Source organism: Etheostoma spectabile, chromosome 3 (genome assembly GCF_008692095.1).
Source record: "Etheostoma spectabile isolate EspeVRDwgs_2016 chromosome 3, UIUC_Espe_1.0, whole genome shotgun sequence".
NCBI classification, from domain to species: domain Eukaryota; kingdom Metazoa; phylum Chordata; class Actinopteri; order Perciformes; family Percidae; genus Etheostoma; species Etheostoma spectabile.
Genome location: NC_045735.1, coordinates 1,700,413 through 1,715,820, shown reverse-complemented (window position 1 = coordinate 1,715,820; position 15,408 = coordinate 1,700,413). Strand labels below are relative to the sequence as shown.

Sequence of the window (15,408 nt, the reverse complement as noted above, 5' to 3'; positions counted from 1 at the left end):
GAGAGAGAGAGAAAGAGAGAACACACGGATGTATTTATAGCAAAGAGAGGGCAAAAAGATGGAGGGAGGAGTCTGCATCTGGGAGGTTAACCAAAAGTGACAAAGAGGTGAAGTTGAGGGAGAATAGGCAGTATAATATGCAATGTGTTTATTATTCTAACTGCAGTAAACAAAAAAAGGTTTGGAAGTAATATTGACATATTTTAGAAAGTGAAGATTCATGTTCATGTTTAATAGCCAGTGTTTGATAGAACAGCAGTATCGGATCACTCAACCATTTCTTTCCAAAATGGGGCGAGGTAATGTTGGGAGTAGGAGACAGGTTCTGTTTCATCGTTAGACTTAAAAAAAAAAAAAGATTAGCATCTTCATACATTTTGGTCATTTTAAAGCTTTTCACAAAGTGTTTGAGGAGAAAAAAAACATTTGTGTACGTCTTAAAACAAGTCTTGAAGGGATCTTGCAAACTTGCATTCACTGATTTGGAGAAGAGTGAACCAAACACAGACACATAGCTTTTTACGTTGATATTATGATTCATTTGGAGTCATGTTTCTGGCAATCTGATGAATTCAAGTCCCAAATTCTCTCTTTCATTTCTGTTCTGTGTTTATACCAACTCCTGAGGGGAATATCCGACTCTTTAGCTGCTAAATGCTTCACTATGTTCACCAGCTAATCCCCAGATGACACAGTACCATCCTAACAGGTGATCTCAGAGCTCAGGTGACACCTGTCGGGGGCAAAAACACCAATGAGTGGACAGCAGCAAAGATAGATTTTTTGCAAACCTTTTCAAAAGAATCAAGAACTTCTCAAAGTGTCAGATTTCTTGCTATTTTGGGCTAAAAGTTGATGTCAGTGACAACTTCTAAGCAAAAGTGTAGCGGATGTAGCGGATGTTCTGCATCAGCCAATGGGGATCCTAATACAATCAAATCAAATCCATCATATCAGATGGCTTTAATATTATTTTACTTTACTTTGAGTTTTGCTTTAAAATGCCCTGCTACAGTACAATAGAAATACATTTAGGTAAATAATCTGAATCTCAATTTGTCAGGATGGACAGGACACATTTTGTCTATCACAATCAGACTTTGAGTCCACCACTGAAATATAAAAATCGTTCCTTGTCTATGGTGTTGTTCTCTCTCCATGCAGCCTGCACCTTCTCTACCTTTCCTCCCTTCCTCCCTCTTTCAGTTCATTGTTCCAGCTTCAGGTGCTGTGGCGGCTGGTTAATGGTTAACGCCGGGCTCGGCCCTAGCGGAGAGCGAGGGGAGGAGGCGGCAGCCACGAAGAAACAGTGACATTTCACTGCCATTATTCATCCGTGCTTTGTTCCCGTAGCGCTGAGGAGTGTTTGCACTAGGATAGAGTGCAGGGCGGAGGGATGCTGAGATGGAGGGATGAATGGGGTAAAGTGTGGAGAAAGGGGAGGAGGGGAGGGAGGGGGGCTATTGGGGGTTTGAGAGGTGAAGAAGTCATGGGGTTAAAGTGTGAGACACCTATGAGGAGAGAGGATAAGAGAGACAAAGGCCTCTGTGTTTCTGCCTCACTATCTCTGACTTTTAATCCTCCTCATCTTCTCTTTTTCTTGTCTTAGTTTCTTACTTTTCTTATTCTTTTTCATAGTCATCCTTCCGCTCTATAACTAACACACTCACACACAGCCTATATGTAAGGGCCCACACACACTCAAACACACACATGCTCTTCCCAGCTGTTTACATGGAGTGTTTGCACAATATGGTGGCTGGCAAGAGGAGGACGGCTGAGGAGGGGCAGGTTGATGTTAACCTCCGTCATGGATGTTCTTTTCTCTGTCCAAACTGCTACAGATGACCTCATCAACTGCTCAATATATGTTGTTTCAGGATTGTTACAGTACTCCTGGCTGAACGTCTGACTACCAAACCCCCCCGGATGAGCCAATGACTGTTGATGTGTAAGGATGTGTGTTGTACTTTTGTATTTAGTCATGCAATAAAAGTCTGCTGTTTGATTACTGAAGCATCATAACTCATTGAAATTAAAGGGAGTGGAAACAAAAACACTTTTACCTAACCATTTAATTCTTTGACAAATGAGTACAACATTAAAGTCATGCAGATTAACAGAAAAGACACTTGACCAGGAGATTGTGTTTAAAATATACAGTATCTGTAAAATTTAGTTTTCAATCTAGACATGTTTACCAACGTTGTCAGCGTCCTTTTACCAACCAAAACCAAATCACTTAAAGGTATCCTACTACATGATGGCACCATTGGTAGTATTGCTAAGTATTGCTTCCAAACTTCCACAATAATCCAGTGATCTACAGGTGGAGTAAATGCCCCAAGAAATGAACCAATGCACCAAAAGAGGCGAGGAAGAAGACGACTGTTAGGCCCCCGACAGCTTATCTGCCCCCCAAAGGTGAAGCCAAAACAACCTCATTGTGTCCCCCCCGGTTGCTGGCTGCAGTATAGGGCAAAACCCTGCTCCCTCCATGTTAGCGGATTGGACATGGGTCAAAGTACACATCACGTACATTTTTCATTTTAGGTTTTAGGTTTAGGTCTTAGTTCTGATCAGGCTGATGTTTGTTCAAGTGTTAATTGTTCTTATAGGTTTGATTTTCATTAGTTATTTGATGCTATAAAAACTGGGTGAAACGTCATGATTGACAGCTGTTGACTCACGATTGGTCGGGTGGGTGTATATGGGCAGGGCTTAGGGGCCATCCACACAGAAACTCTTTTTGGTGCAAACGCACACGTTTTGCACGTTTTGGACGATTTTCCAAATGATTCCTGTAAATACACTGCTTGAAGAGGCACTTTTTTAAAACCTGGTCCAAGGGTGAAAATATTCGTAAAGCGCCCTTGTGGCGTTTGGATGGCAAAGCCGCATAGATGTGTATCGATGATGTCATTGTCACAATCCTTGACCTCTAGCCTTCGACCTCTTATCCCGCAACGTCTCATAACAACAACAATGGCGGACCACATGCTTGTGTTGCTGCTAGAGAAGACATTGAGCCTATTAGAGTTACTAGGTCAAAATATTATTCTCCTTATTGTGTCTTGGTTTCTTCTTCTACTGTCTATTTGTAGACAGTGTGCAAGCCTATGCACATGTTCCACCTCTTCTTCTCCATTTTTTGGTAGCAGAACCAGCGCCACCTATAGGCCTGGAATATGAAGTTTTGTTTCGTTTCGTTTTTATTTCACACGTCATCACTGTACATTCAAACACAATTCCATGAGGCACAACAATCATATACAGGACGCATGAAATGGGGAACCCCAAATAAGCTACTAAAAGCTTTTCAGAGGGGGCCCGAAGTAGCGTGTTGATGAATCCATTTAAACGCAAATATTCTTGAACCGATGCCAGGGAAGACGGGGAAAAAACGCATGTTTTGGTACGTGTGGACGTGACCTAAGATACTGCCCAATCACTACTGCGCAGACTCTGGCTCCAAAATTACAAGATGGCTGAACCCCTGTTCGGGATGTTTCTTTTTTTTTTGGGAGGAAGTTGAGACCCATCATCCACTGTTATATAAAGTCCATGGTTCAGACTTTTTTTTCCAAAAGTGAATTCATGCTTTTAAATTTCAAAACATGACCATTTATCTTCTATATCATGCCTATTGTATCTACATCAGTCTAATTGAGCGACTGATGCTCAAACACACGTGTCTGGTACACTCGTCCGCATGTGAGTCAATTGCATGCATTGAGCATGTTGGTGTGTATGTGTCCATGTGTGTCTGTACCTGTATACAGTGGGGTATAATGTTACTTAGATCACTAACAGACAGACAGACAGACAGACAGACACACACACACACACACACACACACACACACACACCACACCCCACACACACATGTTGTGCAGGACGGGCTGGCTTTGACAGAGCTGGCTGAGAGAGAGATGGGCTGATCTATTGTCTGCTCGTTTGCTCACAGATTCACCTGGCACAGAGCTAATAGCACCAGCGCTGTCAGTGCAGGAGATGCCCCCCCCCCCCCCCCCCCCCCACACACACACACACACACACACACACAGACAGTCACACACACAGACAGTCACATGTACAGTGAAACACAGTGTAGGATACAGTTTTATCTGCATAAATTAAACCTAAACACACGCAAGGCTTGATGAGGAAGTGATATTTTTCTGCGAGAGTGCATGCGTGTGTGTGTGCATGGGTGTGTGTGTGTGTGTGTGTGTGTGTGTGTGTGTGTGTGTGTCCAGTCACACCTGGGTGTCCTGGGAGCTTCTGGGTAAAGGAGAGGGTTTATAGAGGAGGAGGAGGTGGAGGAGGAGGAGGAGGAGGATCTTTCAGGTTTTTACCACTGTGCAAACACACACTACACGCAGTTGATGGGTTTTGATGGGATCAGTTGGAAGCCTCAGAGTGACCCTGCCCCAACCCCACCCTTGTTTGATCGACAAGGGTGAGAGAAGAGGGGTATGTGTGTGAGTGGGGGGTTGTGTGTAATAGAAGACTACTGTTAGACAGAAAGACATCCGAAGATACACACATATACAAAAAGCTAAACACTTTAAAGATAAGTTGCCATTCTTTATTTTTCCTATTAGTTTAGTTCTAACTAGTTCAAATCTCTTTGTGTCGTTTTATTTATTTTTCTCAATCCTCTGTGTCAGCAATAAGCCAATTGGTTTCTACGGAAGACAGAAATCTTTTTAAACACCTCAACATATAGTTGTATTTTTTTCAGTCACTCATTTCCTAAAACATCTGGGCACTGTAGTTTTTAGCAAATAGGCCTACTATTCCAGCAAAAGCATGTAGATTATTCTTTGGGGACTATTTTCAGGTGTGGATTAATACGTGCATATGGTGCTCTAGTGAGTATTTGGATGGTGTGTGTGGGATTATATTAAAACAAACCCCAGTGTGTGTGTGTGAGTGTGTGTGTGTGTGTGTGTGTGTGTGTGTGTGTGTGTGTGTGTGTGTGTGTGTGTGTGTGTTCATGGTAATGAGGAAACATGTCATCCAGTGCAACAGTGTGACTCATTTACGTGTTTTAAATAGTTTTTGGACAAACATTGAGCTCTATGGCACGGAGGAAAAATGTTGATCACAGTCAAGAAATAAACACACATTTCTGATGCCCGTTCAAAACCTTGAGTTTCAGCTACAATGCGTGTGGGTTGTGCTGTGTCTGGGGCTCAGCATTACCTCAACTGCTCAGCAATAAAATGAAATGGTGATATTGATTGACTGATATGTACAACTATCTATGAATTAAGAAATAATGATTGAACTGATGAACTGATGGTCATAGGTCAAAAATCAAGTCAATGAGTGAATCATTTTTGGTATTTTCTACTATTGAGATAACATGTTTTGCACACCACATCACTGCCTGTTAATTTAATGATAACTGTGACTGGACTGTACATAGATTTGTCCACTCACATGTATCGTGAAAGACTCAGTAGATCCTTGTTAGGTTTACAGCATGTCCTTTCATTTCACTAGTTCAAACCCATGTCAGAGTTTCCCTGGTTCACTCTCAGGTGTCATGGCCTGAGCAGTCAGGAGCCGGGCCGACCTCGACCGACAAGCCATTGTTTTTTTTCAGCTTGGGGCTTGGCTGTCTGCTTGCTGATAACAACACGGGGCATACCTGCTGCATTAATGATTGTTCAGCCCTGCCTCCTGCCCTCGCCCAGGTTCTTTATTTTAGCATATTTCTTTATCGTTTACGCATTGAGCAGAAACTAAATCTTATCTCAATCTATGTACTGTATGCCATGAACAGCTCAGATTCTAGCTTTTGCAATCAAACTTGCTACAGGAAGGAGTTGTATTACTTGTCCTCCCTTTATTAATTAATCTACAACTTCTACCTACCTGCATACATACTATGGTGTCCAAAGGAAAAGAGATCTACTTTTGACCGAGCTGCAAACATTCAGCAGTAGCTGGTCAAGTCAAGCATATCCTCACAAAGAGTCCAGTCGGCAGTCACACAGACAGCCGGTCTAATGGAGGGAGGGTCCTCATCCACAGAGGCATCAGATCACAGCGTGTTGCACACCACTGCACACCTAACTACCTAGAGGTGCATGAGTAGCTGTGGGCTTTCATGTGACATCATTTATCCCGTGCTAGCCACAGTGGCTAAGTGCTGCTGATTGTGTTCCCAGTGGTGGCTCAATGTATACAACTTAATTCAATGAATTCAGTACATACAGTGTGTAAAATTTCTGTGATGTTTTTCTCCAGAACTTCGTCATCTTACCATAGATGTATTCCGGTTTTCATCATATCAAGGTTTGCTAGAAAACCATAACTGTCTTGTGGGAAACACATGTGACTTGTGCACACACTAATAGAAGAAGCCATGTCAATGTCAGTTGTGTCACAAATATTTGGAAGTTAATTAAAATGATTGCTTTGTTAGATTAGTTTCTGGCTTAGCTGTGTTACCTGTAGCTGTTGGCTGTGTCCGCTTTAGTTGTCTGCAATCCTGGGATGCTATGTGGACTAGTCGGACCTTCCTGCACAGAGCTGTGGTGAAGGGAGGTCTGGCAAAACGAGGCTAGCTTTAGAGAATCATCATTTTTTAGCCCGGACCTCAAAGAGTCAGCGATGCTGCGCCAAGTGTCCAGGGTCCTTCGCCGCTCCATGGATGCGCGTTGACGACAGTTCCATGTACACAACATCCAAGAAGGCAAGGGTCCACGCACGGATAGACATGTCATGAGGTGGCTTCCAACGGGTTGCAATCATTCTCTTAGCTGCTGTAAGTCCAGCACACACAGAGACCTGAAAGGCTGACAGGTCATCCGGAATCAAGACCTTAACCGTAACAGGCACAGTAACATTAAACAAGGCAGAGATTTTGGATGCAATATTGTTCCAGAACTGACCAACGGGCGCACACTCCTGGGGGTTACCTTTTACTTAGGTAACATTTTCAGTGCAGGACTTTTACCTGTTAAGGAGTATTTTTACAGTGTGACATTATTAGTTTTACTCAAGCAAAAGGATCGGAATACTTCTCCCACTACTGCACCTTACTTTATTTCTCAACTCAACTCCCATAATGAAAATTTCCCTAGAGACAAGAGAGACATGAACACTCCACTAAACCATGAGTCAGATCAGTCCTGTGCTGCTGTTGACAGTGGTGGAGAAAGCAAGAATTACAGCTTTTATTGTGGGCCAGTATTAACGAGCAGAAAATGAGGCCGATTACAGCAAAGAGACTAAAAAAATCTGATTTCCACACATTTCTAAATGTAAATTACTATTTCCTCCTTTTATATTTTTCTTTTTGATTCCAGCTTTGAGTCCAACTGAACGTAACGTCAGCAGTACAGCGTGCAGAACAGCATCTGAAACTGAGCTCTGTTGGTCGGGCAGTGACCTGAGGGTTGTCTGGACTGGATAAAAGGAAGTCCTGGTTAATGAGTAACTGTGGCAATGTGGCCTGGCGCTACAGGTGGGGTGGGTGGGGGTTGGCCAGGATACACACTGATAAGAGGGGAAGGCAGGGTGAGTTTTAGGGGCTGAGGGCAGAGACACTCACTGAGAGAGACTGGAGCTTTGTTGTCTACACTTGAATATGTCAGCAATATTGTTTACTTTCAATAGTTGTGTCAGTGAACTGAAGGAAGGAAACAAGCATAAAGTGGGAAAGGGAAAACCAAGACATTCCTCCCTTTCTTGTTCACCCATGTACCTGTGCGCTTCACTTGGTATACTTGTTAGTTGACTGCAGTCTGTGTTCTCAGTTCCCAATTTTAGTTGTTACTTTAATTTGTATTTTATGTCATTTTAAACTGTCTGTATGTTTAATGTATAATATGTCCTAGCCCTCCTTCTCTTCCCCTAAGTGGCTCACAGTCAGTCCCTTGTCAGGTCAGCACTGTAAATAAGAACTTGCTCTCTATGACTTGCCTGTAAAAATTAAAGTTAAAATAAAAAGGAACATATTACCCTGTCGGAGGCTTGAGGACGATGTGTCAGAACTATTTAACTCACCAATATTCAGCACACAAGATCTACTTGTACTTGATTAGTAGGTATCAATGACTGACTAGAAGTGATTTGAGGCACAGTGGCTCTGTCCGGCGCTTAGCAGCGCCCAACACAATTGTGATTGGTTTAAAGAAAAGCCAATAGACCAGAGCACGTTTTTCTCCCCTCCCAGAATGCTGTGTGGAAAGGTCAGGAAATGCAAGACGTTGAGTGAGTGACGTCTTTTTTCGGCTTGTTTTCTGTGACCGGTGTGGCGTCAGGGCGCGGCGGCATTAGCCAGCTGACATGGTGTCCTCTGGCTGGCTGGCCGGTTCCGCCGTGCTTTCCTTTTGCATCGGTTACAGAAAATGAGCCAGACATCGGTCTCACAGCTCGCTGACTCAGTCAGGTCCCAGTCCGTTCTCCTCACCCCCCGCTGTTCCGGAGAAAGTCTCCCTTGAGCTGTGTTGGGCGCTGTCCTCCTAGTCTCAGGCCCTACTGAGTCCTTGTGTCACCATGACAACTAAGAATAATTGCACATTTAATTAGTACTAATTAAATGAACACGGCAGTGTGTGGTGAGTTGTTTTCCATTTTTGTGCAACTTTGTACTTACTTATATATGTATTCTTTGAAGATAATGTTTTGACGGGGGGAGGGGGGGTTCTAAATATGATAATAAAGTTGCTTAACAAGTTACATGTCAACACTGCTTACGGGCTAAATGCCTAATTCTTGAAAGAAGCCATTTTTCATTTAGAATATTTTCCTACTGATGTTGCTGCTGATACTTCAGTACTTTTACTTTACTTTTTTAACATTTGAATGTAGAAGTTTTACTTGTGATGCATTATTCTCACTTTGTAAAAGTAAATAATTTACTTCCAATGGTAAGTAGTAGCATTGGTAGCCTACAAGTAGTGATACTGTTGATGAAGTAGTGGTAGTAGTCCTACATCTGTATCAGAAGTAGGAGTATGATGACGATGAGTAACAGCAGTACTACAGCAGTATTTGTAAAGGAAGTATAAATTATAGCTTTAGAATTAGAGTAGATAAAAGCCACAGCCGCACTGCGGTTTATTGATCTGAAAGTGGGAAATTCCTTCCCCTTGCTGAAAGTGATGTAACACACGGGCCAATCAGAGAGCGCTGACCCAGCAGCTCAAATCAATGGTTTTACATGCAAGTTCCTTGTGGCCACAGGTCTTAACCCTCCGACTACTCTAAACGAATTCAATCAATGATTGATTCACTTTAATACAAACATTTATTGCAATATGATGATTTTTACGATGGTCTGGACTCCCAAAATCGAGAGAGTTGGAATGTGAAGGGGACTCACACATTGATCGCAGCGCTGTCAGGCAGATACGTTTAAAGAGATCGCTGATAAGACCCCTGATACTGACCTAAAAAGAGGTTGCCATGACGACCAATTTCACCTTTAACCTCAGCACTTTAGCTCAAACTTCCTCATTCTAGACAGCGAGACAGGGGAGATGGACGTGAGAGTTACAGCAGGGAGTTATTCAAACGGTTAAAAAGTCAAATTTAGTTTGCCTGTCGCTGACATGATGATATATCTGGAACTGATGCACCGTTACAAACACGTACAGCCAAGCACGGCCCTTTTCCATGGGCTGTAATGATGTACCCATTAAAAATATATATATTTACATACATATGTATCTTGGCTTTAAGGGTTTCACCTTAGTCTTGCACTTCTTCAACACACACACCGCTTCTTTAAGCTGTACAAGTATCTCTGGATTTCCTGTCTGACAAGGGTAACTTAAGTAGGTTTTAATGAAAGAAATTCCTTATTTCATTTCAAACCAAACTGCAGGTTGTTATTTGAAACCCTCAGTGGCCAAATCATGTTTGCCCAAAGCGCAAAATCTTCCCCTTCTTAAAGAGCTTTGCTGTTTTTCTTCTGTCTTAACCGAACGAAAGCATGCTTTAAACAACAATGCAGAGAAAATCCTTCGCACCCTCATGGTCAGGGTGTAAAGTTTAGGGTCGAAAGCTTTAAGTGTTAAACTAATGAGGATATAAAGATATACCTCAGGATGCCCCACCTCCCCTTTTCTTCTCTCCCCCGCTACCCACGCACAGACCTGGTTCGACCGGACTGGGTAATCAGTTACCTGCTCTATCTGACCTGTTCTACCCACACAGTCTGCGAGCACAAACAGCCCCCAAAGTCCACTTGAAACCTCAAGCCATGTCCACACACTAATGTGGATATACGTTTTTTGGTCCTATGTTAATTGCGTCCGCACTCAGATTGTATAATAAAAACTGTCCACGCTGAATACACGTACATACAGAACATCTCTGTGTTTTAAGTCGCTTCTATTTAGGGGTTTCAACCATTTTACAGTTTCTTATTTACAGACCAACACGAGTCTGAAAAATGGATCTTGACATGTGACATCTCAATCAGGAGAGACATCTTTGCAAATATGCAAATGAGATTTCTTATACAACTCAGTAAAATGTGCAAAGTCTTTGGCGATTAGACTCCATCCCTATACGAATATTTCGTATATCTGTTTGTTAATATTCTGATTGGTTAAGCAGGAATGTGAACACCTCCACCAGCTGATTCTGTTTAGCAAGAGAGCATTGATTGAGTTAGGACTTCCTGAAAGACTTTACGCTGAGCTATTTCAATCAGGAGAGACTAGTTGCACATTTGTACATTTATACGCGGCAAAAGTATATTTATTGGATAACAGCTGAACTGATTAGCTGTGCTCCGATTAAAAGTTAGGTCTTGCTGAAAGAATTTGCCCTGCGCTACATAGTATCACGACGCAGAACAAACTGCACGTCAAAGTGTTAACCTTTCACTGACTTTCTGTCACTTGATTTTGAAAAAGCAAAATTGTGTCAGGGCAATGTATCCTCATACAACGGCTCAACCAATCTCTTAGGAAATATGACTATTCTATTTTAAGTCTAAAATGGTTGCTGGTTTTAAAAATGTGGTTGACGTTGTGAAACCAAACAACTTGGTTTTAAGTTAAGGCACCAAAAATACTTGGTAAAGTTTAGAAAAAAGATCACGGTTTGGGTTAAAATAACTACTACTAATACTATAACTACTACAACTAACTAACTAACTACTACAAAATGACGTAGTTACGTACGGGAGTTAATTTAGTTTACCTAAACTTAATTACATAACTTAAAATAGCGAAGCTGACTTTTTGGTTTCACGGGGGGGGAGTCCTGTGTGTTTTTAACCCATCCATCCACTCCGACATCCATCCTTTGCAGACTTTCTCGCTCTTTCTCGCTCTTTCTCCTCTGTCGCCTGACTTCTTTCTTTGCTCCCGTCATTACTTCTACGGCCACTAGAGGTTGCCGCTGAAGAACAAATGTCAATATGGGTTGTAATAAGCTGTGCCTCCTAGTAGGCCTGCACAATAAATCGTTGTTAAATCCTTATTAAATTGTTGCAAAATCGTTGTAAAATCGCAATCTTGATTCACCCGTTTACGACTTTAATTCTCATTTAATTTCACGAGTCGACTGCATCACAAACGCTACTTCTGTGTGGTACTGCCAATTTGTTTTGTTTTATCATGCAATTTGTTTTGTTCATGTGTGCAATAAACATTACTCTTCGTGCTAAAGAAATCGTGATTCATATTTTTCCCCGAATCGTGCAGGCCAACCTCATATCTCACAATTGCGTGTGTTAAAGAATCACAGTGCGTTGTTTTTTACAGCGAATGAGAGCGGCCTGGTCAGGGTCCATAAGTAGTTATTTAGAGTATCGTAATGCACAGACAAAAAAATAGGCAAAGGTGCCCCACCTGTGTTTTGATTCAACTTCAAATAGGTTGACATGTTGACTTGCTGTCTATGATATATTTCAGTTGGAGATCTTTGTAATCAACCCCCAACCTTTCCTGATTACATGTACCATAACTGCTTTGACTTTACTGCCGCCCTACACCTCCTAAGGACATGTTCACACTTGGCATCTTATTTTAAAGCCGCCGGCGTTGTTTTTACATTATAATCCTACAGAGTAAACCATGAAAAAAGTTCAATCTTTCTGAAAAACATGCCCTACGCGCTTTTTTGACAGCCGACAATGACAAGCGGAGTAGCCAGACTTGATGTTTTCAAAACAACAATAAAAAATCACAGTCTGAGAAATGTCAGTTAAACAATATAACTGGGTGTTCCCTGTACAGGGAACTCACTTTGTTCTCTAGCTCGCTCCACTGCTTTGTTTTTTCTAACGTTAGCACTGCTCCACATAGCGCTCTGGCTAGGATACTGTAGCAGTAGCTGTTGTCATAGCAACAAAACGCTCTTGGCTGCTTTTTTGGAGAAAAAAAAATCAAAAAGTCAACTTTGCCTGTCATAAAATACGGCAAATGTGAGCATAGCCTAACTGCTTGATCATCTTCCACCAGATGAAGACAGCTTTGAACTGGTACCAGCACCTCGACTGCGTCCTAATGGTGCGTTCCATTTGCGCTTGGAAGTAAGATTTTTCGAGGTCAAAGTCGTAAACACGCCCCCTGACCTCGAATTTCCAAGCTCAGAACTCGGACAACCCCCAAGTACCCCGAGCTACAATTCCAACATGGCTGCTCCATGCATCAACAAAAGCACTTTTGTCTTATTTGTGTCTCACTAAATCAGTCGTTTTTTAACAACAAATCCTCCTCATAGTGTGACGACCCCCACTAGCGTCTTTGACCCACACACCAGTATCTGGGCTATCTACCAGCCTTCACCTGTGGCTGAACAACCTGTTTTTATGCTCGCTGCTCACTCCACCTCTGCCGTCTCCCCCTTGTCACCAGCATACCTCCCCCGTACTGCCCCGCGCTGGTCGCCAAGTCCAACTAACACATGGGTGAAGGGAGAAGAGACACCAAAAAAAAGGGGTTTTGTTTTAAAGTTTTTAAAAAAAATTTAAGGTTGAACCATCAGAGGTGGAAATGATATCTGAGGAGGAAGAAATATGTTGTTGTCATGCCAACATACAGTGTATTCATAGTCATTAAGCAGAGGCAGCTTTTTACTCAGTTCTTTAAACAGTCAGGAGTTCAGCAACTCTGACTTGAAGGAATGTTTTGTTGCGGCATGCTGTGGCTGTGTGTGTGTGTGTGTGTGTGTGTGTGTGTGTGTGTGTGTGTGTGTGTGTGTGTGTGTGTGTGGCAGAGAGCTCTTTGGTTATGGTTATGGTTAGAATAAGATCTTAGTAAAGGTTTGGGTTAGGGTTTTGATGTTAGGGGCCAGGAAGACCTCTCCACCAAGCCTGGTAAAAAGTCAAATGGCCTGTTTTGGCAATTTGACTTTTTACCAGGCTTAGTTAGTCCGTCAGTTGGGTGGTGACTGGTTTGTAGCCACTGTCGTTCCACTTCCTTCTCTACATCCTTTAACTGCACAGATCCTGGAAGAAGTGTGTGACAGAGAGAGAGAGAGAGAGAGAGAGAGAGAGAGAGAGAGAGAGAGAGAGAGAGAGCAACAGATCAATAGTGACTCATGAAGCTCCGTCCTACATTGTGACATGAGTCAGTACATCAGGTAGTGACCTGTGGGTGTGAACCTGTAACTGCATTTTAGCTCCAAACTGTTAGTTAACAGCATGGCTTCTAGACCCGAGAGACTACAGTGGATCTTTAGTCCATTTTTTACTTTTTAATAAAACTGGATGGGAAAATGGAATGAACATGTTTCAAACTATGTTACAGCAAAGCTAAAAACAAAGGTTGTAGAAGCTCCTAATTTTACACTGCAAAATTAGAGTAGACTACTTATTTGGTTTGCAAGCAAGTAAGATAAATTAGGTTGACTAATTAATTAAGTATTAAATTATTATTATTATTATTATTATTATTATTGTTGTATGAGTGAAAGGAAAGCAGCAAATCCTCTCCAATGAGAAGCTGGAAAATGCCTGAAATAATGAATCCATCATTAAAATTGATGTCAATGAACTAAACGTTGCACCTGTCATTTATTTTTGAGGATACGCTTAGTTAAAAATCGGGGGAAATGGCCATCGCAAGGATCCAGAGTCCCAGGTAAACAGTCCTAACTGTCACAATGATACAAAACAGAGAAAAACAGACAAATCTTCAGTCAGCTTAAATTGAACTACTGCAGAAAAATCACCAAAATTACAGTTTGAGGAGGTTAATAAAACGTTTTCCTGCATTTTCAGGTACAATTTTAGAGTACAACACTGCGAAACAAAAGGAAGAAATATTACAGAAGGAGGAGCGAATGCACTGCTGAAGAAGTATGATATGTAAATCACCACACCCAGTTCTGTTTTGGTCTTTCCGATTAAGAAGGGTGACTGAATTATCACTGAAATCTGCCGTCTGAATGACAGAGCTATAAAACTCTTATGGCACCACGGGGTCACCGGCTTGCTTCGGTGATGTCAGTGGTTTTTATGGCCCGCGCAGCCATGAACAGCAGACTCAAACCTTTGAGAGACTCTTCAATAAATAAAAGAGAGAGCAGAGAAAACAGGTGGGTCGTTATTTGCATAATCTCACACATTCACGGACAGGTGTTAACAAGTCTTGCGCAGAATCATTTGTTTTGATTTAGTTTTTTGTTAAGTGAAGTCAAGTTATCCGGGAGGAACTGTACCCATGCATTGTATTGGGATTTTTATTTTTACATTTTCATATCAACCACAGAAGCAAATTTTAGATAAGATGCTGCACTATGAAGTGGCAGAATATGTGGTGGATTAATATCTCCCCCAAGGACCCCTTGTGGTTTCAAGATGACACTTAGAGAATAAAGAGGGGACTTTAAACAGAAATGGACATTTTAGCACTTGGAGACAACTGCAAGAATGTTGTTGGGGAATCAGTCACATGGAATTTAAAGGGGAAAGTCATTTGGTTAAATAGCATCTTAAATAAGCAGAACTACGCTGAGTAAAAAACAGGAAGTGCTGTTGGCAATGAAAAGTGGAGGCGCAGTTCAGGTGGCTGCTCGGTGACTCACCGGGTTCAGCCCTGACGCAGTATTCCAGGGACGCGAACACACCTACTCTGGGGAAACAGACATCCAGGAGGAAAAGAAATCCTTTTTTTTCAGGATGTTAATCTGCTGTCAGCCCACTCTTGGTGATTCAGAAGGCTGATTTAAAAAAGAAAAATGAGAGCAGTTATAGCGTTCTACGTGATGAGTACAGGATGTACTCATGCAGTAAAATATTCAAACAGTGATGGTGCAAGTTTATTCCATCATTATTAAATATTAACATCTTGTTTTCACCAGGTTCTAGATTTTCACTTTTTATACAACATTTGTACAAAAGGAAAAGCATTCAAAGTGGACAATATTCACCTGAGAGACAAAAATCTGCCGACCTTGTTATGATTACAGGTAACTGGG

At 41.9% G+C, this 15,408-nt stretch overlaps 2 long non-coding RNA genes across 2 annotated transcripts in view; one reads left to right on the top strand and one right to left on the bottom strand.

Moving 5' to 3' along the window:
* The first annotated feature begins 10,006 nt into the window (after positions 1 to 10,006).
* The window catches only part of LOC116687006 (uncharacterized), a 22,221-nt gene continuing 16,819 nt past the window's right edge, over positions 10,007 to 15,408 (top strand). Inside the window, exon 1 of the long non-coding RNA XR_004331444.1 lies at positions 10,007 to 10,018. This is a non-coding gene — a long non-coding RNA (uncharacterized LOC116687006). The remainder of the gene's footprint in view (positions 10,019 to 15,408) is intronic.
* LOC116687005 (uncharacterized) overlaps positions 13,587 to 15,408 on the bottom strand; it is a 15,134-nt gene continuing 13,312 nt past the window's right edge. The window contains exon 3 of the long non-coding RNA XR_004331443.1: positions 13,587 to 13,597. This is a non-coding gene — a long non-coding RNA (uncharacterized LOC116687005). The remainder of the gene's footprint in view (positions 13,598 to 15,408) is intronic.